Source organism: Eublepharis macularius, chromosome 3 (genome assembly GCF_028583425.1).
Source record: "Eublepharis macularius isolate TG4126 chromosome 3, MPM_Emac_v1.0, whole genome shotgun sequence".
Classification (NCBI taxonomy): Eukaryota; Metazoa; Chordata; class Lepidosauria; order Squamata; family Eublepharidae; genus Eublepharis; species Eublepharis macularius.
The window spans coordinates 177,109,192-177,133,437 of NC_072792.1; positions in this window are offsets into that span (position 1 = coordinate 177,109,192).

Here is a 24,246-nt window from a genome sequence, read left to right on the forward strand (position 1 = left end):
AGGGAAGCTGACAAGTGTCCAACTAGTGTCAGGCGTCACTTGTAGTCTGGCTCTAAGACATGCAGACTGTCAAAGCAGGAATAGAATTTGCGCATATACTTAGTCATTTTATTAGCAGCACTGGTAAATATTTAACTCCTGCAGACACATTGTTGGGGATTCCTGAAATGATTGTTTTCTGTAACCATCAAGGGATTTGAGCTGGTGGTTAATGATGCAGTGGTGGACCTTTCATTTCTACATATGGCCTCCTTGTGTGGTGTTACTTTACAACACTGAAAATGAGTTCTTGAGCTAGGGTTTAGTGAGTTCTTGCTCAAACTGTGAACTGCAGTGTTCGTATCCCTGCTAGCGTTGTCAGCTCTGGGATGCAAAACTCCATGAGATTTGAGGATGGAGCCTGAGGAGCTTTGGAAGGGGAGGGAGCTCAAGAAGGCCATAAAGTCCACCCTCCAAAGCTGCCATTTTCTCCAGGGGAACTGATCTCTGTAGTATGGAGATCAGTTGTAATTCTGGGAGAACTCCAGGCTCCACCTGGGGGTTGGCAAAAATATATTTCTGAGTCCCACAGGCCTTACTCTTCTGATTGTCTTGAGAACTGTAGCATGAGTTGTGTGGCATGAAAAAAACTTTGCATTTCTCCCAGTGTGTCTGATGGAACAAGTGAGAAAAATTGGGGAGCACTGGAAAAAAATTGTATGATTTTTTTTTAAAAAAATACATGAAATGTGATAAAATAGCATAGGGTGCAACAGTTTTTAGCTTTTCATCATTTTAGTATCACGTGCGTTCGCAGTTTTGCTTGTAGAAATGAATGTTTTTATGCTTTTAAATTCCATGTATAATCCAATTACTGTGAGAACCCACTATGTAGAGTTGCCAGCTCCAGGTTGGGAAATTCCTGGAGATCTGGGGATGGAGGGCAGGGTCTGGGGAGGAGAGGGATATCAGTAGGATATAATGCCATAGATTCCACCTTCCAAAGCAGCCATTTTTCTCCGAGAGAACTGATCTCTATCATCTGGAGATCAGTTGCAATTCCAGGAGATCTCCAGGCACCACCAGGAGGATGGCAACCCTACCCTCATGTCAGTCTAAATTTCTTAAAGAAACTGCAGGATGCAAATAAATTCTTTTAAAAATCCAAACACTGTAGCCCCAGAGAATAGACAATGCATGCCCCTTGAATTGTATCTTGGGGCGTGATACCAGAAGTTTGCGTTGGCTGAAAGAGCCAGTATGGGGGCAGGTGGGTAATAAATGCTCCAAAGCAACAAACACTTTTCTTGGGCTTCTTTTTTAGGATGCCGTAGTCCTCACAAATAACGTGCTCCACAATCATACCTGCTATGCTCAAACAGATTGCTTTTCCCCCTTTTAGTCAATCTGCCCTCCCCCACTCCCTCAAACTATCAATGTATTTGTATTTTAAAACACAGGCTACTTTGAGTATGTGCTGCAATGGCTACACGCTTTGGCAATCCGCATAACACTCCACAGAGGTAGTCGGTATCAATCACTTAGCAAATCATCCTTTTGGGAACTGATTTGGTTCTTGGTTCTTCCCGACCCATCAAGAGATGCTTAGCTCTGATACCGGCTTTGAAGACAAGACCGTCACACACAATAGTTTGTGAAAATTTGGAGCATTTTGGAAGTCACTTGGGGTCCTTAATAGGGAGGAAAAAAATATATAAGGATACAGGGCTTATTTCAAGGGGGAATGCACAGGAACACAGTTCTGGCAGTTCCCCAAAGAGGTCACATATCAGGTGGCCCTGCCATTTTGGGCCCGTTTTGGCCTGGATTGGGGCTGAAACAGCCCAGATTGGGCCTCTGATGGGTGGTAGATCACTCTCCCATTCATCAGCGGCCTGATCCTGACCATTTTTGCCATTTTGGGCCCAATTTCGGCCCTGAATGGCCAGGATTGGGTCCAAAACAGCCAGAATAGGTGATCTCAGGGGGTGTGGCATATGCAAATCAGTTATACTAATAACACACTTCCAGTGATGGCAAGAGGCATGGTATATGCTAATGAGTTATGCTAATGAGTTCCTCCAGCTCTTTTTCTATAAAATGACCCCTGCATGCATACATACTTACATACATACATACATACATACATACATACATACATACATACATACATACATACATACATACATACATACATACATACATACATACCGGAAGCCTATATAAACTGTAGCCCTTGTCTTTTTATCCCACCTGCTTGCATCCATATGGTGGAAAGTTTTTTTCCACTCTTTTCCTCTGTAAAGGTTTGTTTTAGCTGTTCTTGTTTGGCGAGGAGATGGGGGGGAAACTACGTCAAGCTCCCTATTCTTTCTATGAAAGGGCTTTCCCCACAAAGCAGTTGGGCACAGGTAATCAGAAGATCTGATTAAAACAATGTCAAGCGGCAAAAGAAATGTGAGCTCAGCGAGAAAGAAATCCTAAACGACAGAGGTGAACGCAACACCTGTCCTTCTTTCCTTTCCTTTGTAAGCAAGGAGGGGAGATAACATCTGACCAATTCGATGCTCCCACGCAAGCGATGTCAGGATTCTTGCAGATAGGAAACTAATTGTTACCACGCAGTCTCTCTCTGGCTTTTTTTTTTAATGAAGAGACTGTTGCAATAGCATTGCAACAGTCAGCAACCCGCATGTCCTATTACACTAGGTTGAGCCATTGCCGGATCCCTTGTGCCGTAGTTAAGAGAAAAATAATATATCCAAGGCTTTCGTTGGTTACGCCATTTCTCACGCAGGCAGCTTTTGCTTTGGTTTCTCTCTTTGATTGCGGTTTACTTACCTGTCCTGACCTTCTGATACTGCTTTTCTTTCATACTGTGAGCGCTATGGTTTCAAGTGACATTTTCGTCCCCTAGAGCCTGGATCTAATGCTCCAAAAGGATTTTTGCCCAAACCGGTGTTTCAAGTTTGCCAACCCAATACCATAGTCCACCTCAGTGCGGTGATTCCAAAAGACCCCGAAGAACATCTCTGGGTAAGCAGGAATGGTATAATATCTGGGAGCATGCAGATGTATGACTGAGGATTTTTACTGATAGATGCTGGAAGGTGATGCTAGAAAAAGGGTAATTTGGTTTCATTCGGGCACTGTAGCAACTAGGATGCTAATGTCTATATTGTTTACATTGGTGCTGATAATGACTAGATTAAATAGAAATTGTGTATCTCACTCCTTGAAAGGTAACCTCTATCGTTGTCAGTTGCATAGATGTGCGACTGAATGGATTTTTGGCTGTAATCCAGAAACTGCTTAAGCCTGGAATTTGAGTCCCATAGTAGTATGAAAGGCTTAATTCCCTTGTATTTTATAATTTTTTATTATTAAAATATAATTTTTACAACAAACAAATCATCAAACTCTTTTCCTCAAGCACATTACATTACTGACAAGCAAACATATATCGGAAATTTATTCGTCACTTTACTAAACAATAATACAATTACTTTCCTAAACTCTAAACAGTAATATCTTCTAAATATATTCTAATACTGGTGGTTGTACTTCTCAGTATGTATTATGACAGTTCCAATATACGGTAAATTGGGTACAAGTATCTTCAGATTTGGAGGCTGACCAGATTTCCATGTCCACATACACCTATAAATTGAAATCTTATTCATAATCCACACAACTTGTTTTAGACACTGTCCCAAAGATGGAATAGATTGCTGTTTCCACATTTGTGTTAAAGCCATCCTGGTCACTATAACTATTTGTCGTAGAAGATTTCTTTGATGCCATTCTAATTGAACTGAGGTTTCCCCCAAAAGAGCAATCCTAGGCATGGACTCAAAAACACATCTCGAGATTATTTATTTACAGATTGTATTCCAATGTTTTCACCCACTGTACAAGTTCACCATAAATGAAAAAGGTTCCCTTCTCTTTGCCACAGTTCTAACATAAATCCGATCCACTCGTAATCTTCGCTAATCTCATCGCCGTCGTGTTGTATGTTTGTCGGCATAGGCAGGACTGGTTTAACCATTCAGACAAACTAGGCACCCCTCAAGGGCAACACAGTTCAAGGGGGCGATTAGCAGGCCAGAAAGAATTCATTGAGCGTGAGCATGGCTTTCTACACCGAAGGAGAACATACTGCAGCAATCCATGTATTCTGGAGTGTGCTGAAATGCACAGTGTAAGATGGGATATAGGGAGAATACCATGCCACACAAGCCATTGATCCAGCTCTACATAAAGGTATAAAGTAAGTAAGTATGTAATAAGTGCCCTCAAGCTGCAACCAGCTCATGGTGATCCCATGAAGTTCTACCTCATGAGGTTTTCAGGGCAAGAGATGAGCAAAGATGGTTGCCGTTGCCTTCTTCTGCATAGCAAACCCGATCTTCCTTGGTGGTCTCCCATCCAAGTACTAACCATGGACAATCTCTGCTTAGTTTCCAAGCTCTGGCAAGCTTAGGTTAGTCTGGGCTATTAGGGCTGTTACACACAAAGGAATCAAGTTTGACTCCTTTGTGTGTAACCTGGGAATCAAGTTTGACTATTTCCAAGTATACCTGGGAGTCAAGTTTGAATATTTCCAAAATGCTCCTATTTTGAATTTCTCCCTGGACGCTGGGCTTTCGACTGATTTTGCTATTGTTTTCAAATTGGAACTGCAGGATTTGAGTCCAGTGGCATGTGAGAGGCCAACAATATTTTCAGAGTGTAAGCTTTCAAGAGAGTCGAGCTCCCTACTTCAGACACCTCCCTCCCTTCTTCAGATACCTTCTTCAGGGGTCTGAAGAAGGAAGCTCTGACTCTCGAAAGCTTACACTCTGAAAATATTGTTGGCCTCTAAGGTGTGTCTGGACTCAAATCCTACTGTTCTACTGCAGACCAACACGGCTGCCCACCTAACTAAATTGGAACTGATTCATTAGCAATCTTTTGTGGTTCCATTTTTTATTTCCCAGTTGTGTACAATGTGTTTTACTTGTGCACAGTGCTGCAGTTCAGTTAATTCACTTCTTTCCCTCCCTATGCAGTACTCATCCATTTGTGTGCATTGTGAAAACAGGGCCCAAAAATAATGTTAAAGTTGTTGTGGATTTTCTGGGCTGTATCGCCATGGTCTTGGCATTGTAGTTCCTGACGTTTCACCAGCAGCTGTGACTGGCACCTTCAGAGGTGTAGCACTGAAAGATCTCTGTCTTTTGGTGCTACACCTCTGAAGATGCCAGTCACAGCTGCTGGCAAAACATCAGGAACTACAATGCAAAGACCACGGCGATACAGCCCGGAAAATCCACAAAAACCATCATTTTCCGGCCGTGAAAGCCTTCAACAATATAATGTTAAAGTTTTTTACGTATGTTTTTTGTGTATCAAGAAGATTCTTTTTGTGCATCGTCCCAGTGCATTAATACCCAGAAAAAATCTTGATGCAATCCTATGTAAGATCACGATAAGATCCCTCTTTTGTGGTGTTTTAACAATTCAAACATGCTCATCAGCATTATTTGAGGAGGAAAGGCAAATTAAGAACCTGATGTAATGTGGAGAAAGGCTCTAAACACCCATTACAGTGTGCAGTTTCTTGAAAGTTTTTTAAAAAAATAAAACCTGTTATGCCCAGATGAGATGAGAAGAGATATGAGGAAGAGATATAAGGAATGAGGAAGAGATATGAGGTGAGCTGTGATCTTTCTCATGGAAAATAGCAGCCATATAGGGTCCCAATTCAGACTGGAACTGTGGTGTGAGAAGAGCAAAGGTTTAAGCTTTCTCTCCCTGTGCAGTTTTACAGATCAAAACCAACTACCCTGTCATTGTTATCCCTGGAAAGGAAAAAGCCAAGAGCCCACTCTTTGTGCCTGTCTTTTTTCTCTGTTAAGTATTTGGGTAGGCTGTTTTGATTGATGAAGCCACAAGGGGGGAGGGTCAAACCCACTCTTGCGCCGTGGTCCTGATTCCAATCAGTGATATTATGTGTTCTCCTTAGAAGCTAAAATGACAAGACTAAGGCTATTGTACTTTGGTCACATCATGAGCAGACAAGATTCTCTGGAAAAGTCAATAATGCTAGGAAAAGTGGAAGGCAGCAGGAAAAGAGGAAGACCTAAAGCAAGATGGCTTGACTCAGTAAAAGAAGCCACGTCCTCCAGTTTGCAGGAACTGAGCGAGTCTGTTAGAGATCGAACGTTTTGGAGGTCTTTCATTCATAGGGTCACCATAGGTCATAGATGACTTGACGGCACATAACACACACATACACACATATTTATGGCTGCTGTTGCCCTTTAAAAAATGCTGGGAAGATCCAATCATAGAGCTGCGATTTCAGCTTTAATTTCAGGCAAATATATTTAAATTCGACATCTCTAGCAGCAAGCTGCAAATATTCTAGCTGAATTGGTTTACAGAGCAAGCTTTGCAATAACTGCAGCAGGAATCTTACCATATGAAATGATATTAAGTATTCCTACCATCTCCCTTTGACTTTTAGAAAAATTTCAAAAGAAGCCTAATCAGGGTTAACTAATAGGCGCTTGATTGAAGAGTTGTAGCGAAGGCCATGGAGGGAAATTCTAGGAAATTGTCCCTTTGTGATCAGGTAATTGTCTGCCTGGCTTCCTGGATGGCTGGTCAGCGGCAACCAAACCACATGAATTCTCAGCCACTCGGCTTGTGATTGTTTCTGATGCATCGCACCGGCTTTTCGCCAGGTGAAAGTTACTTGACATGTTTTTACGGATATCCCTTTTGGGAACAGGGTCATTTGTCAGGAAATGAAAGCGAATGTTGTGCTTATAAAAATTTATATAGAAAATCAATGCAGGTCCTTAGAATTCTCTCACGCCGAAGGCCTCTCTCTCTCTCTCTCTCTCTCTCTCTCCCCCCCCCCCCTTTCTAAGAGACCCATCAAAGGTTCTGTGATGGCTACTTGCCGGAATTTACATTTGCTTCACATTATAGTTGGGGAAAGCTTGATTACTATAACATATATTATACTATATTACTATAACATATAACGATAGTTTCAAGTAGATAGCTGTGCTGATCTGGAATAGAAGAGCAAGATTTGAGTCCAGTAACAGCTTAAAGGCCAACAAGATTTCCCTGGTATAAGCTTTCAAGAGATTAGCTCCCTTCATATCTGGCTCTCAAAAGCATATACCTTGGAGATTTTGTTGGGTCTTTAAGCTGCTACAGGACTTGATTCTTGCACATATAATACATGAGGGTAACTTTGAGTAGAGTTCAGAAGCTACAGGGGTCCAGAATGCAGCCGTCTTAGCTATTGGGTGGGGTTAGGGCTGATTTCGTATTTCTTGTCCTTCCAGTTTCAACCTGAAAGAATGCTGATTCCGCACACGTTGGATAATGCACTTTCAATGCACTTTAGCAATCATTTGGAAGTGGATTTTTTGTTTCATACACAAAAAATTCAGTTCCTCTAAAGAGGATTGGAAGTGCATTATCCAACGTGTGCAGAATCACCTAAAAATTCATTTCGATTTTGATCCTTTGTGCATATCCTTTGCATGATCTTTTATTTTCATACCATTTTCCTTGGGCCAGATTTCTCCCTTCATGCCTTTTTTCAATGTTATTATTGCATTAATAAATCAGCATTATACATTGCATGTATATTGTACATATAAAAAATGTACATTATAGATGTAAACATTGTCAATGTTGCATATAAAATTGGTCCAACCTGTGTAAACAATACAAACAAAACTATAAAATCCACTTAGAAGAACTGAAAACCAAAACTATTGATAAAAATATAACTGAATAAAAATTTTTAAAACTATTTCATTCTTAGCTGGGGTTTGCTATAGGGATATACGAGTATTGAAGGAGATATTTGGTTATTTGTTGACTTCTGTGCTAAAAGGAAAATCCTAATTTTGTAACAAACTATAAAGTAAACTCTGGGGTATTTGAATTTAAAAGCTGTGAAGAGATCTAGTTCGTAAACTCCTGTACTCAATGCCTTACCCTGTTACAAAAGGTTCTTTTTAAGAAAGCTTTTATCATTTTTATAAAGGAAAACAAATCTTTGTTGGAGAAACTGGCTATAATGTAGCTGGACTGGAAGCTACAAAATTGCTTTTCTGGAAAGAAAGATCTTTCTGGTATAGTGATGAGAGTGATGAGATTAGAACGGGAAAGTTCCGAATTCAAATTCCTACTCCGCTTGGTGGGTGACTTTGAGCTTCTCGTTCTCTTTTTCTCATATTAATCTGTTGTCAGGATAAAATGGAGGTGCAGAGAGCTGTATATACCACCCTGAGTTTCTTGGAGAAAGAATGGGATAAATATTGTGATACGTTGAAAGAACTGGTAGTGATAGCAAAGGGAGGCTAGGTGAAACCAGCAGGCCCACAAATTTGAGGAAGGTATAAAAATCTATTTGATAGATATATGGGAGCAGCTGAACACATCATGTGGTGGCTCGTTGTTGGAGAATATCCTTTCACACCAAGCTCACCGAGGTCCAGGGCTTTTTTTCAGCAGGAACGCGGTGGAACAGAGTTCCAGCCCCTCTTAAAAATGGTCACATGGCTAGTGGCTCCGCCCCCTGATCTCCAGACAGAGGGGAGTTTAGATTGCCCTCTGTGCTGCCGAGCAGTGTGGAGGGCAATCTAAACTAGAGATGGGCACAATCTGCATTACGATCCAAAAAAACCCACGATAATGGCAATCACATGATCGTGATTCAGCGGATCGGGATCAGCCACGGCCAACGATCCAGTGATCGGGAGGGGGGCTGGATCGGGGCTGGATCGGGGCTGGATTGGGAAGCCAGACACTCAGGCACCAGTAATCTATTCCCAGGGCAATGGAGCCAGGGGAATGCCTGAGCTGTGTTTCCCCTCCTTCTGTCACCCTGGAAACCCGAATGGAAGCCCAGTTTTCCTTGATCAGCAGGGCTTCCTTCCAACCACGGAGCAGCAAAGCAGTCACCAGTTGAGAGAAGACACCCAGGGGAGGGAGGGGGAAGGGGGTGTTCTGTAGCTATGGGCACTCCAATCTCATCCCTGCAAACCCTGATAGGCAGCTCTGATGGCCAAACACAGAAGGCCAAACACAAACACAGATGCCGCCGGCATCACCCACCATTCTTTTCTCACCAGTGTGCTCCCTTTTGGCCTGGCGGGTGGGCACATGGGGGGTGCCACCAGTGAGCAGCCAGACCCCTTGCCCCCTGAGGGGAGGCAGCTCGTCGCCATCTCCCCGTGCCCGGTGGCCGCCGCCAACACTCACCTTCCCACATAGCTGGGAATAGCAGCGCACCCCGCTTTGGCCTCCACTATCCATGATCCACGGATCGGGAATGGGAGATGATCGGTGTGGATCGTTTTGTCAGGATCGTCACCGGCACCGATCCACGATCAGCTGGATCGGCAATTTTTTTGGGGATCGTGCCCATCTCTAATCTAAACTCCCCTCTGTCTGGAGATCAGGAGGCATGGCCACAGCCATGTGACCATTTTCACCAAGGGCAACTTATACTTTAAAACACTCCCCCCCTGTTCCAGCTGACCCAAAGTGACGTCATTGTGTGGTCTTTAGTTCCACTACTGAGTTCCACCACCTCTTTTCCCAGAAAAAAAGCCCTGCTGAGGTCAGAGTCTTTAAGGAACTAGTTCTCCTGTCGGGCGTTTGTGATTCTCAAATTAATTTCTATTCTTATGATGCACTGATTTATTTTATTTAGTTATTTTCCTGAACGTCTCCTTTTTTAAAAAGGCTTTATGATTTAGAAATACGTTGATTGTGGGATTTTCTTCTTTGGCGGAAATTATGTTGTATTTTAGAAGCTTCCTTAAGGGCTCTCTGAGCTGAACAGCCGCGCAGGCACTGTAAGCAAATAAATAAACATAATCCTTGCCTGCAGTTCTGGAATAATATCCCTCCAATGCCTCTCTATCATCATGGCTTGCCTTGCTGTCCTGTAAAGGTGTTTGCTTCACCATATCCTAGGAATGGATCAGCGGGTTTTACAAGTCTTCAGACCAAGCCATTAATGTCCAGTGTCAGCCAACTAAAAGCAGTAAGAAAGAACATCTGGATCTAAACCAGCCAGTGGAATGCACCTGTACATTAATGCGGTTTATTTTTGCAAACACAAATTGGAAAACTGATGCCACTCTGTTGTAATGAGCAAAGATGGTTGATCTTCTGGATTCTGGCACTCGGCTGATGCTGTTTCAGTTTGGCTAAGCAGTGGGAAGGGGAGAGGAGAGAGAGAGTGAGTCAGCAGAGAATGTAGGTGACAGACGAGTGCATTGAGCCTGTGAGCACAGTGCACGGTTCCTCTCTCAACAAAAGGGTATAGCACAAATAGGTTTCGGCGCACCACATTTCTGCCAGTCATTTTTCTGTTGAGGGGGTGCCATTTGTACCCTACACAAACAAGGAGAGCTGCCAGTTACCCTGTTGTATATTTTTCCCTGGAGAGACTGTGTTGATGAATTCTCTGTTGTTTGCTTTGCCGTGTTCTTGGCTTTGAACGTGCGAGGCTCTGTGTGAGGGTGGATAAGGCCTAACTACATGTTGGATTTTCCCAAAGGGGCATCTCCAGGTTGGGTAGAGAGGCATGTTCAGAAGTTCTGCATTCCACAGGCATTCAGATTAGGAACATGGTGCCAGGAGAAAGAAGGCAGAGACTGCCTCCCTCCCCTTGCCATTTTCCCAACCTGAAACAGCTGTTTGAGTGGGGGGGGGATATTGTCCTGTTGTGTAAAGGTAACTAGTGTCTCATCAGTACATGTTAGGGTTGCCAGCCTCCAAGTAGTGGCTGGAGATCTCCTGGAATTACAACTGGTCTCCAGGCCACAGAGATCAGTTCACCTGGAGAAAATGGCTACTTTTGGGGTGGAGTCCTTGGAATTATGCCATGCCAAGGTCCTTTCCCTCCCCAAACACCACTTTCTCCAGGTTTCACCCCCCAGATCTCCAGGAATTTCCCAACTTGAAGCTGGCAACCCTAGCACATGTGCAGCACTCAGTTGGGCAAATAGCACCTCCAAGGACCATTTCTCGACAGGAAAATGGCATGGGAGAAAATCTTAAGCCTCCTCTCTCTACACTTCATGGTCCTGATCTAAATTTGTGAGCTAGCATGTTGTGGTGTGTTGCGGTGAGCCAGTGTGTTGTAGTATTTAGAGTGTTAGACTAAGATCTGGGAGAACTAGATGCAAATCCCAGCTCTGCCATGAATCTCACTGCATGACCTTGAGTAAGTCACTTACGAAAGTTGCCATTCCCCCAGGCAAATGTCCACCCCTGCCTCTTGTTTACTGCCTCCAGTCGGCACGGGGGAGAAAAAAAATGGCCAACTGGCCAATGGCTTGATATCGCTTCTGGGAGAAACCCAGACATGACATCACACCTCTCTAGGAATCTTTAGAATCTCTTCGAGATGACTGTCATCGTTTCTAGGGAAAACCCAGAAGTGACATCAGTCCTGTATAGGAATTACCAAAAACTCTATGGTTTTACCATAGAGTTTCTGGAGATTCCTAAGGAGGCATGAAATTACTTCTGACATAAGTGACATCAGTCCTGTATAGGAATTACCAAAAACTCTATGGTTTTACCATAGAGTTTCTGGAGATTCCTATGGCGGCATGAAGTTACTTCTGGGTTTTCCCTGGAAAAGACATCACACTGTCACCAACAGTCACTGCCCTCTTGGGTGGATAGGCCAGGCCTGGTATCCGTGCCTCAGCCTAACCTATTCCACGGGTTGTTGTGAAGATAAATAGGAGGAGATGCACAGGATGTTCTCTGCCCTGTGCTTCTTGGAGAAAGGACAGGATAAAATGTAATAAATAAATACCTGCCTTCTGGTACTTGCACTATACTTCTGCTTGCCTTCTGGTATTGCTAAATGCTTCCAGGTACTGTGTCTGCAACTGAGAAATGAAATGGCCTATTTTAAAAAACAAGGACTTTTTCTTCTGTCTGTTCAAAATTTTGGCAGGGAAGATAGTTTCGGGGGAGGGTACACTCTTTGAGAATTCTGTTCCAACTGGATGGGGAAATAAGAAGTCGGTAATGTGTTCTGCCTTTAATTGCCTATAAAATAGGGATGCTTTCTCCTGTCTGCCTAAAATATGGCAGGGGAGATTGCGTGAGTGATGGGTAAGATCTCCGTGAACTGCATCCCCATTGGAAGGAAAACAAACAAAAGAAGAGATACATCTGGAAATCTGTTTCGCATCGAAATTCATGGGAATGAATATTATGAGGTGGTTGTTAGACGTCCCTAATGATGTCCCCCCACCTTTGAAATACAGAATTTCTCACAGGAGACCAAAACAATCATGCACCCTTATGCTTCACTTTGCTGTTTCGTTATCAACCTAAATCCATTAAAGAAGGTACTCCGTATTTAAAGATACGTTTCAGCAAAGATGAAATTTGGCCTTCTCTCCACAGGACCAAAGCGAAGCTCATAATTACAACTTTCACTGCTATTATTCAACACAGTAAACAAAGCTGTGAAAATCTCTGACACAACAATCTTATTTTTTTAACTATCCCCTTTATTAAATCCCGGCACTCGTAATCTAATTTTTATGCAGCCTAGCTTTAAAAACTGGCTCAAATATTAGCTTAGGGTAGTGCCAGCAATTAGCACATCTGAAACTTAAGCTGCCTGGACTTGCCGCTTGGATTTTTGCAGTATTACTTTTTTTTTTCCTCGTCGTCTTTTTATCTTGGAGAGTCTGAATTCATACACTCCAACTGTCCATACTTATCATGGACAGTTGGTGTATTCTGGAACCCTTCCCTGATATGTTAGGATCCCTCCTTTACCTCTTTTTTATGTCTCGAGAGAATTCCTTGCTTAAACGTTTAGTGTGGGTTGCTAGAACTGTCATTCTTCGAGATGAGTTTCTTCCTAGAAGTTAAATGGGAGGGTGGATTCTCATCTCTTAATGCGCATGCGTACAAGCACACATGCGTGACCATTAAGGTGCCATGTGCTTAGGGTTACCACTCCCCCACTGGGGGCGGGGATCCCCTGCTCCCACCCTCCACTCCCCGCTCCCAGTTACCTGACTGGTGGGGGGAAAGGTGGGGGAACATGCCTCCCAGGGCACGCTCCCAGGTGGCACAATGTGGCTCCCAGGACGGCCAATGTGGTGCAGTGGGCCAATTTGGCCCCTCATGGGCCCAATTCAGCCCCAGCTCCCAGGGGCTGCACGATGCCCTGCACAAAGATGTCCCTTCCAAGAAATGAGGTCATCGTGCAGCCCCGGAGCACATGCTTTGCATGCATGCGAGCACTACAGGAGAGGCAAATGCCACGTCTCCCACCTCCTGCCGGGAAATTAGAGGGACCTGGCAACCTTCCATGTGCTACTTGGGCTGCCATGGTGCCAGTTGATGTAGCTCATTTTGGAAGTGCTAATAATAGATTGAAGGACAATTACTTTTTTCCCCCTCAGTGTCACTTTAATCTAAAGAAGAAACACCTCCTTGGCTTTTAAAATCGTGCAGAGTAAATCAATGTAGTGTACAGCAGGCAAATTGGAGGCCTCAGAGTGTAATGGGGATGAGCTTGGACAGTGATCCCTGATATAACATTAGAGAGCTACAAACAGGTCCATGTTTTCATCTATGAGAATTGCACTGATGCCCTTCGCTGTACAGGGCATAGGAGGACAGAGAGAGAGATGGCATCATTTTCCTGGATCACTCTTGTCTAGACAATGGTGACCCATCTCCTTAGTCATGCTGCCTTCTGTTACACCTCCTCTGCTGTCAATTCAAAAAGCCTCTTTCTGAGCTCATCCTTGTCTCTCCATCCTTATGATCTTGTTAATCTACTTCTTTGGTCAGCTGTTTCAGCAAATGGCAGATGAGACGTTTTAGTAGTAGTAATAAGGGTTGGATCCTACCTAGAGATGGGCACGAACCGGGAAAATGCCAAACCGTGCGATACATGGTTGGTCACATTTCACGAACCACAAACCACGAACTTTCATGAACTTGCCCACCCCCCACCCCCCCCGTTGCCTAGGAAACTGATTGATCGGCACCAGGCTGTCTGCAGTGACGACCCGAAAAACAAACCAAATGAACCAGCCTAAAGTTTGTGGCGGTTCATCAGAAATGGGCTCTGACAAACCACAGGGTCGTGAACCATGAACCAGCCCAGTTCATGACAAACTTTGGTTCGTATTTTGGATCAAGCCCATCTCTAATTCTACCAGCTTGTCCACTGGGATTGGGTTTTAAAAAGACCATATTGAGGATCTAGGAACCCATGTGGACAAAAAGCAGGAGTGAGGAGAAGAATTTGAAGAGCTCACTTGCTGTATGTATGTATGTATGTATGTATGTATGTATGTATGTATGTATGTATGTATGTATGTATGTATGTATGTATGTATGTATGTATGTATGTATGTATGTATGTATGTCATTCATAATCCGCCTTTCACACTGAGACTCAAGGTAGATTACACAGTGTGAGATTAGTACAGTCGATATCAAGGACATTTCATAAAACAATGCCATGGGGTAAATAAATACAAGTTTACAAAGTCATAGCATTAGCAAGAATCCAATACAGAGTTGAAGAAATGCTGAAACAGAACATAATCAGTTCTAGGACTGACTTAAGACAACATGAAGCACAGGCAGCTCCTAGGACCACATATTTAAAGTAAATGGGTAGTACGTAAGGCAACATATTGTTTGTTTGTTTGTTTGTTTGTGTGTGTGTGTTTGTTTGTTTGTTTGTTTGTTTGTTTGTTCGTTCGTTCGTTCGTTCGTTCGTTCGTTCGTTCGTTCGACTTCTATCCTTCTCTCCCTGCAAGAGGGCTCAGGGCAGGTTACAACAATAAAATGTAATTTACATTTAAAACACCAATAAAACAACAAAATTCCCATAACCGCCCCCAGGCAGTGGGTCTGCAACCCATCCTGGACAGTAAAACATCAAGGGGTGGATAAAAGAGGTGGAACAGGCCTTTTCGATCAGGGTATAACTCATATGGGGGAGGGCAGGTGATCAAGCTGTAACTCATATGGGGGGGGGCAGATAATCACATGCCCCCCCTGCCAGGAGACCAGTTGGGAGGCTTTCTGGATGACTGCTGATCCAGCCTCAACCATATGCCTGGTGGAACATCTCAATCTTGCAGGCCTGCTGGAATAATAAGAGATCCTGGTGGGCCCATGTATCCTCTGACAGAGAGTTCCACCAGATCAGAGCCAGGACCAATAAGGCCCTGGCTCTGGTCAAGGCCAGTCTCACCTCCCTGGGGCCCGGGACCACCAGTAGATATTTATTGGCTGATCTCAGCACTCTCCAGGGTATATATGGTGAAAGGCGGTCCCACAGGTATGCCGGTCCCTGTCCTCTAAGGGCTTTAAAGGTCAACCGACAACTTTAATTTTAGCCAGAACTCCATGGGGAGCCAGTGCAGCTGCTGGAAGATGGGAGTAATATGCGTCCTATACAGGACACCAGTAAGGACGCACACAGCAGCATTCTGGACCCGTTGTAATTTCCGGGTCAAACCCAAGGGAAGCCCTGCGTGAAATGAAGTCTGTGGTCCCTAAGACGGCGATGTTCCACCAGGCCTATGCTTGGGACTGAGGCTTGGGCGAACTGTCTGACTGCCCCCCCCCCTATGATCTGTGGTGCAATTGTTATTGATCTCATATATCATTTGCCCTACTCCATAACATCTTAATGTCTTGTGAGTCAGCATGGTGTAATAGATAGAGTGTTGGACTAGGATCCTGGGAGACTCAGGTTTGAATCTTTGCTTCTGCCATGGAAACTCACTGTGTGACCTTGGGCCTGTTCACCTACCTCACAGGGCTGTTGTTGTGAGAAAATGGAGGCGGAAAGAGTGATGTTTTCAGCCTCTTTGAGTCCCACCTGGGAAGAAAAGCAGACTATAAATAAATAAATTTAAATGCAAATTGCCTCGGGCACCTTTGGAAAAGCTGGAAGGATCTAACCCAACACTTATTCTTTCTGAAACACCCAAGAAAGGAAAGGAAAGGGGAAAGAATGAACACAGACGATGTAGCCCAACATGGAAGAGTATCAAATTAAATCAAATTAAATCTGGGAGAGCCAGATTGTTATCCCCAGCCAGCCAGCCAAGCTCAGTAGGTGGCCCTAGGCCTGTCTCTTTCTCTGCTGACTCAACCTTGCAAGGTTGTTGTGAGAGCAAAATGGAGGAGGGAAGAACCATGTCTGCAAGCCTGAGCTCCTTGGAGGAAGGTAGTAGAGAAATCAATACAGCTATCCTATAATGGCAATCACAGACAGCCGAATCAAGGGGCCTGCCCTCATCAAAGATGGAAGAGCATCTCCTTCCATCTCCGAAGAGGGGATGGGTGCCCTCTGAACTGACCCCGGGCCAACCAGGTTCATTCATCAATGAATAAGAGGCTTATTGCTGGGCTTTTGTATCTCTGGACAGGAACCAATCAGAGACAGGGGAGTATGACGCTGAGGATCTAAGAGCCAAGCTACAAGTGAGGCCTGACACAGGTTGAACACTTGTCAGCTTCCCTCAAGTTTTGATGGGAAATGTAGGCATCTTGGTCTTACAGCTTGGCTCTCCATTTAATTGAAATTTACAGAACCCCCCCCCCCCCACACACACACAGCGTAAGGGAAGGGGAGTGCCCGGCAAGAGCCTGACGCCTGCAATCCCCTCCCGACTGCATGTTCTCCCTCCCATAGACTGCCGCTCAGTAAACTTCAATTAAATGGAGAGCCAAGCTGCAAGACCAGGACGCCTACATTTCCCATCAAAACTTGAGGGAAGCTGACAAGTGTCCAACCTGTGTCAGGCATCACTTGTAGCTTGGCTCTAAGTAGGTGATATGCTGAGAGTTCCACACCAAGCGCACCACGTGTTTTTTTCAAGTTACTGGGTTGGATCCTCTCTGATGTTTTTGCTGGCAAAAAAGGGAGGTTGGTCCCCTTTTGACCTCTGAAAAGTGAAAGGGCCATGGCTCAGTAACAGAGTATCTTCCTATTTCATGGAATTGTAGAATCATAGGGTTCGAAGGGATTTCCAGGGTCATCTAGTCCAGCCCCCCTGCACAATGCAGGAAATTCACAACTACCTCCCACACACACCCCAATGACCCCTGCTCCATGCCCAGAAGATAGCAAAACAACTTCAGTATCCAAAGCTGAACTTGCCTGGGGAAAATTGCTACGTGACCCCAAGGTGGCGATAGGCCTTACCCTGGGCATCTGTCTGTCTGTCTGTCTGTCTGTCTGTCTGTCTGTCTGTCTGTCTGTCTGTCTGTTTATGCCATTTATAGTCCACCTTACTCATGGAGATTCAAGGTGGATTGCATAGAGTGAGATCAGCGCAGTCAATATCAAGGATATTTCCATAAACAATGCCACAGGGTAAATAAATGCAAGTTTCCAAAGACGTCGCATTAGCAAGAATCCGATACTGATGAAACAGCACGCAAGCAATTCTAGGACTGACATTAGACAACAGAGAACTACCCAGTAGGGTCATGCTTAAAGCAACAGGTAGAACATAGGCGCACATAAAACATCAGGCAACACAGTGGTGAACTGTGTGGCCTCTAACTCAGAGCGGGACCACAAGTGACGCCTGACACAGGTTGGACACTTGCCAGCTTCCCTCAAGTTTCGATGGGAAATGTAGGCAGCTTGGCGGAATGTTGGACAAGCGACCGTTGAAAAGTCCATTGGACAGCAGTCGGAGAGTCAAGCTGCAAGACCAGGATGCCTACATTTCCCATCAAAACTTGAGGGAAGCTGACTAGTGTCCAACCTGTGTCAGGCGTCAATTGTGGTCCCGCTCTCATTCTTTAAGATCATCTCCCTAGAATACAGCCCTCCTATCAAAGTGAAAAAGCCCTTTTAGCATCGTTTGGGGAAAACCAGGAGAGGGAGGGCTCTCCTCCTGACCTCCTCAGGCAGGCCGTTCTATAGGGGATGCAGAAAGTCCCAGCTTCCATCTCCTGCATCTCCAGTTGAAAGGACCAGGCAGCAGGTGATACGAAAAATGTCTCCCTTAGACTTTGGAGAGATCCACTGCCAGTCTACGTGGACAACACTGAACTGAATGGTATGATTCAATATAAGGCAGCTTCATATGTACTTACATATGAACTGAATGGTCTGGTTCAATATAAGGCAGCTTCATATGTACTTACATATGAACTGAATGGTATGATTCAATATAAGGCAGCTTCATATGTACTTACGTATGCTGGAGCTCATGGGACCCATCTGGGAGAAAGTTACATGGGTTGGGGAGTGTCAATGGGGAGTGGAACCCTGTGAGACTGCGCAGGATAGCTAGTACGATCCAACCCACTTAGGGCCAAGCTACACATGACGAATGACACTTGAACGACAAGTGTATTTCTCCCTGTTCACTTGCCCTCCACTCAATCCACTTGCCATTCAAGTGTCATTCGTCATGTGTAGCTTGGCCCTTAGTCTGCACACGGGGCTCTAATTCAGATCGGGACAGTGCCACAAGGGGAGGGGAATTGAATCCCTCCACTCCGTGCTTTCCCAATATAAAATGGCCCCAGGGAGAGGCTGTTTGCCCTGTTGGGGAAAATGTATGCAAGCATTATTGCAACGTTCTTCAGGCCTTGGATAATGTTATAAATATCATATGCGGTGAAGAGTGCCCTTAAGTCATAGCTGACTTATGGCGACCCCTGGTGGAGTTTTCAAGGCATGAGACTAACAGAGGTGGTTTTCCATTGCCTCTGCAACCCTGGTCTTCCTTGGAGGTCTCCCATCCAATTACTAACCAAGCCCAACCCTGCTTAAGCTTCTGAGATCTGACGAGATCAGGCTCTCCTGGCCTACCCAGATCAGGGATAAGTATCATATAAGATCATCAATATCATAAGAAAATATCATAAATAGAACAGATATCATAAGAAAGGTCCTGCTGGATCGGACCAAAGGTCCAACTAGTCCCACATTCTGTTTCCCACAGTGCCCAGTCAGATAATGCTGTGAAACCCCCACGCAGAGCACCAATGCCAAGATAGATCAAGATCGGTAATGGTGTTAGTCTGTCTGTAGCAGTGGAAAAGAGCAATAGTCCAATAGCACCTATAAGACTACCAAAATTAGTTGTATGAGCTTCCGTGAGCCATAGCTCAGTTATGGAAGGGAACTGTGGCTCACGAAAGCTAATTTTGGTCGACTTGTAGGTGCTACTAGACTCTTGCTCTTTTCCAATGCCAAGATAGAAATCTTGTAAGGAGAGCCTAGCTAATGTGCATTGTGTCATCGAAGCTCTATTTGACTGTCCACTTGTCAATCACTGGTGTGCTATGCACCCGGCAAACTCTTATAAGAGCAGGCAGCAGATAATAGAACTTTGCATTTTCGGTGACCCTCCATCTCAGAGCACTTTATAGCCATTAGTGAATTTATGGTTTGTGGTGCCTCTATGAAGAAAGTATTGCCAGTAAATCTGGAAGAGAAAAGAACAGGTAGATTCAGCTTTGCCAAGTGAGAAAAATATTTATATTACTGACAGTCGCCGCAATGTTTATCGACACCAGCATTTTTCCCTCCGCAAACTGTATCCTGAGAAGCAGTTTTGAAAATGGTTAATAGAAACTAATATGGCTACGAATGTTACTCTGCCAGTGTGATGTGATGGCAAAAAAGGCTCATTCAATCTTGTGTTGTATCAAAGGGGCCAGAGCATCGAAATCGCAGGAGGTCATAGCTCCTCTCTATACTGCCCTGGTCAGGCCACACCTGGAGTATTGTGTGCAGTTCTGGAAGACTCACTTCAAAAAGGATGTGGACAAAATCGAGAGGGTGCAGAGGAGAGCGACGAGGATGATCAGGGGTCTGGAGACTGAGCCCTACGACGAAAGGCTGAGGGCCTTGGGAATGTTTAATTTGGAGAAGAGGAGATTGAGGGGGGACATGATTGCTCTCTTTAAATATTTGAAAGGCTGTCATTTGGAGGAGGGCAAGGAGCTGTCCAAGTTGGCAACAGAGGGTAGGACCTGAAGTATGGGCTTAAATTACATGCAGAAAGGTACCGGCTGAATATTAGGAAGAACTTTTTCACGGTCAGAGTAGTTCAAAAGTGGACTCAGCTGCCTAGGGAAGTGGTGAGCTCCCCCTCACTGGCAGTTTTCAAGAAGAGGCTGGATGAATATTTGTCAGAGATGCTTTAGGCTGATCCTGCACTGGGTTGGACTAGATGGTCTGTATGGCCCCTTCCAACTCTATTATTCTATGATTCTATAATCCTGTGATTCTTCATTCCCCCCACCCCACCCCACCCCATGGTAAGCTATTTTGGTACCGACTGCTACCTTCTGCTCTAGTAGTTAAGTGTGTATTTGTTAAATTACCCTAGCAACTTTTAACGTTGAGTGAACACATGAAATTATTTTACAGTAAAAGATCAAGGGTCAGAGGCAAGCAATGGCAAACCACCCCTGTTGGTCTCTTGCCATGAAAACTTCACAGGGGTCGCCATGAGTCAACTATGGCTTGATGGCAGGATTTCATTTTTTCAGTCCTGAGCCAATGCAGTCATTAAGAGTTTGGGCCCAGAATCTGGGAGGCCATTCTCTGGGTGGCGTGGTGATGTCAGTGATGCCGTTGCAATGGCCTCGGGAACGTGCCCCAGAGACCCGTTCTCTACCTTTTCCCCCTGCCAGCCAAGTAAGCAGTGGCAGGGAGTGAAAGGTGGGATCGGGGGATCTCCTGCTGCCACTGAGAGAGGTAGAGGTAAAGGTAGTCCCCTGTGCAAGCACCGTGTCATTACAGACCCATGGGGGGACATCGCATCACGACGTTTTCTGAGCAGACTTTTGTTAGGCGGTGGTTTGCCATTGCCTTTCCCAGTCATCTTCACTTTACCCCCAGGAAACTGGGTACTCATTTTACCAACCTCGGAAGGATGGAAGGCTGAGTCAACCTTGAGCTGGATACCTGAATCTGGCTTCTGCCAGGATCAAACTCAGGTTGCAAGCAGAGCTTGAGCTGCAGTACTGCAGCTTACCACTCTGCGCCACGGGGAGAATGCTGCCACCGGGAGAATGGGATCCCTATTCAGAAAGCATTTTGTGGCATTTTGTGGCTGCGCCCACCACCCTGTGTCAGAATGCCAAAGGTGCCCACAGACTCAGCAAGGTTGGGGACCGGTACAGGAGGGTGTTTTGTCTGGCTTAATCTCACGCCTTCAGACTTCAGTTTCCCAAAATCAATTGGATTTCTCCCCTTGGCCCACATACTTGCTTCGCTCCACTTTCTACCTTGGTCTTGCTGAATATGCTTACAGTATATGACCAATAAAACATAGCTATCTACGGTAAGCACCGTAAAATCCAAAAGCCATTTAGAAACAGCAGCTGAGCACCACAGCTGACATCCCAAGTTTTATAATTCTGTCAGGGACAATACCCTCTTATGGGTAATATGTAGCAGACAATTATGTCTCCGCAATTAGACGGAAGGTTCTATTAAGCATCCAGGGTCTCTATTCTCCCTTGCCTGAGCCCTTTCCTTTTTCTCTCTCCTGAATTATTCATCATTTAACCCTGTAAATGCATTGCAGGGTCGTCGTTGCTGACATTTTTCAACTGCTCCGGGAAGCATGTGGTGGAGTATGCACAGTGCTTCAGAAACATGGCATTCGCAGTCCGAGCATTGCACATAGAAATGATGTGAAAGCATTCCTGGCTTTGTTTGCTTCCAGGAACCCCAGTTTCTCACTCAAAGAAAAATGGAAACTGCCAGGCGCAACCTGGGACCAGTGTAGCTTACCTCGCAGGTTTGTTGTAAAATTAAAATTGTTCATTTTTCATACCAAGAAAATAAAGGTTTAAAAGTTCATTTTCATTTTCTTCTATATGAATATGCCCAGGTGAGCCGGATCTCGTCAGATCTCAGAAGCTAAGCAGGGTCAGCCTTGGTTAGTAATTGGATGGGAGACCTCCAAGGAAGATGAGGGTTGCAGAGGAAGGCAATGGCAAACCACCTCTCTTAGTCTCTTGCCTTGAAAACCCCAGCTGGGGTTGCCATATATCAGCTATGACTTGAGAGTACTCTCCACCACCACTTATATATGAATATGAGGGTGTGGGCAAGCTTATAATGAGTATCAGGTGCGAAAACCCTTTCAGAAGGCCCTGGGTTGGAGCGCTTATGCAGAGGCCTGAAAAATCCTTCAGCTCTACCCATTAGTGTCTCTATTAGAGACACTAATAAAGCAAAAACAGTGGAAGTCGACGCTTGCTATTCGAAAAGACTCGTGTGTGTGTTGCTTAGCATCCCGAGCAGCGGCTGCCGGCCTGACACCCCGTCACCTGGCTCGGTACCACTTGCTAAGGGCATCTACCTAATCAGCCGAAGACACCTCCGCGCCTCAGCTCGAGTGCCACAGCACCTCTGACCGCAGCAGATGCTGCGACTCGTTCCTTGATGAAGGGAAGAACTTTATGATCTGCGGGTTCTCCCCGCCCCTCCTCTGCAAGCCACCCTTCATTCTTTCCTCGGAGCAAGTGTCACAATGCAAAACACAAGCCGGCATCAGGACTGTTAAGTGCTAATCTGAACAACAGCTCTGCGACTTGATCTCCACATGCCCTGGAACAGAAGGTCCTGAAGGCTGCCGTATTAGTCTTTCCAAATACCTTCTCCTGTCACAGATGTAGTATTTCAACAAAGGGGGTTGCAGCGAAACACTGTTCGAGGCATCTAATTATATCTGCTGTGCTTACCTACCTCGTTGCTACATTACTGATTGCCTGTTGGTGGCTCTGGCAAGACAGTTTGCTAACAAATACACAGGATGTCGGGTTTTTCTCCCCCCCCCAGCCCCCCCTAAAAATCCCTGCCTTTGTTGAAAAAAAATAGCCCAAATTTGCCAGCAACCCACTGCAACAGCCGCAGTAATTTGCTGTGAACTGAAGTGGGAGAGCTTCCCAAGCAAAATAGTTTTCCCATTAAATTGACTATTGTCCAATTTTCCAAACGCATCATTGTCTACTTCAGTTAACAAGGAAAGGTCAATCATGTAATGAAAGCCAGTCTGTTAAGCTCGGATTTATCAGGCAGAGTGTAAACAAGGGGGGAAAAAATAAGCCACCATTCTGGGGAGGCGGGTGTATATGGACCGGGTTTCGTTAGAGATTTCTTTCCCACCTATAAAAATATTCAATATTTAAAAAAAAAAAAGTGTAGGTAAGCAACTTATTAGGGAAGAAGGCATTTGCAATGGATGAAGTGTGGCGTGCCAGTATAATGTAGTGGTTATAGTACATAGGTAAGGTTTTAAATTGGTCGCCTAGTGACTCACTAAATAAACGAGCTGTGAATTAGGTGGTCCTTGGTACAAATTTGAGTATCTGATGAAGGGCGACTCCCGAAAGCTTATACCCTGAAAACCTTGTTGGTCTACAAGGTGCTACTGGACTCGTATCCTGCTTTTCTACTGCAGACCCACACCACTAGCTGCCTGAAAATATGCTAAGTATTATGAGAACTTCAGAAGGGAGTCGTAGGTTTAAATCCCAACTCAGCTATGAAACTTACAGTGCAGTCAACTGCAGAGTTACTCCAGTCTAAGCCTATTCATTTCCATGGGGTTTGCCCTGACCTGGATAAAGCCTGATCTTGTCAGATCTCAGGGCCAAGCTACAAGTGATGAATGACACAGGTTGGACACTTGTCAGCTTCCCTCAAGTTTTGATGGGAAATGTAGGCATCCTGGTCTTGCAGCTTGGCTCTCCAACTGCTGTCCAATGGACTTTTCAACGGCCACTTGTCCAACATTCCGCCAAGCTGCCTACATTGCCCATCAAAACTTGAGGGAAGCTGACAAGTGTCCAACCTGTGTTGTTCGTCACTTGTAGTTCGGCCCTATGACACTAAGCAGGGTCAGCCTTCGTTAGTAATTGGATGGGAGACCTCCAAGGAAGACCAGGGTTGCAGAGGCAAGCAATGGTAAACTACCTCTGTTAGTCTCTTGCCATGAAAACCCTGCCGGGAGGAGTCCTCCATTAATCAACTATGACTTGAGGGCAGGATTTCATTTCAGACTGGACTAACTCTGCAGAGGATTGCACTATTAATGTGTGACTGGAGCCTACAGAGTGAGGATAGATCAGTAATGGCCCAGTCACATAAGCAGGTCATCACTTGATTTGCAGTCAACAAGTGATGATAACGCATATGTGATCAGCTCTTTGTGT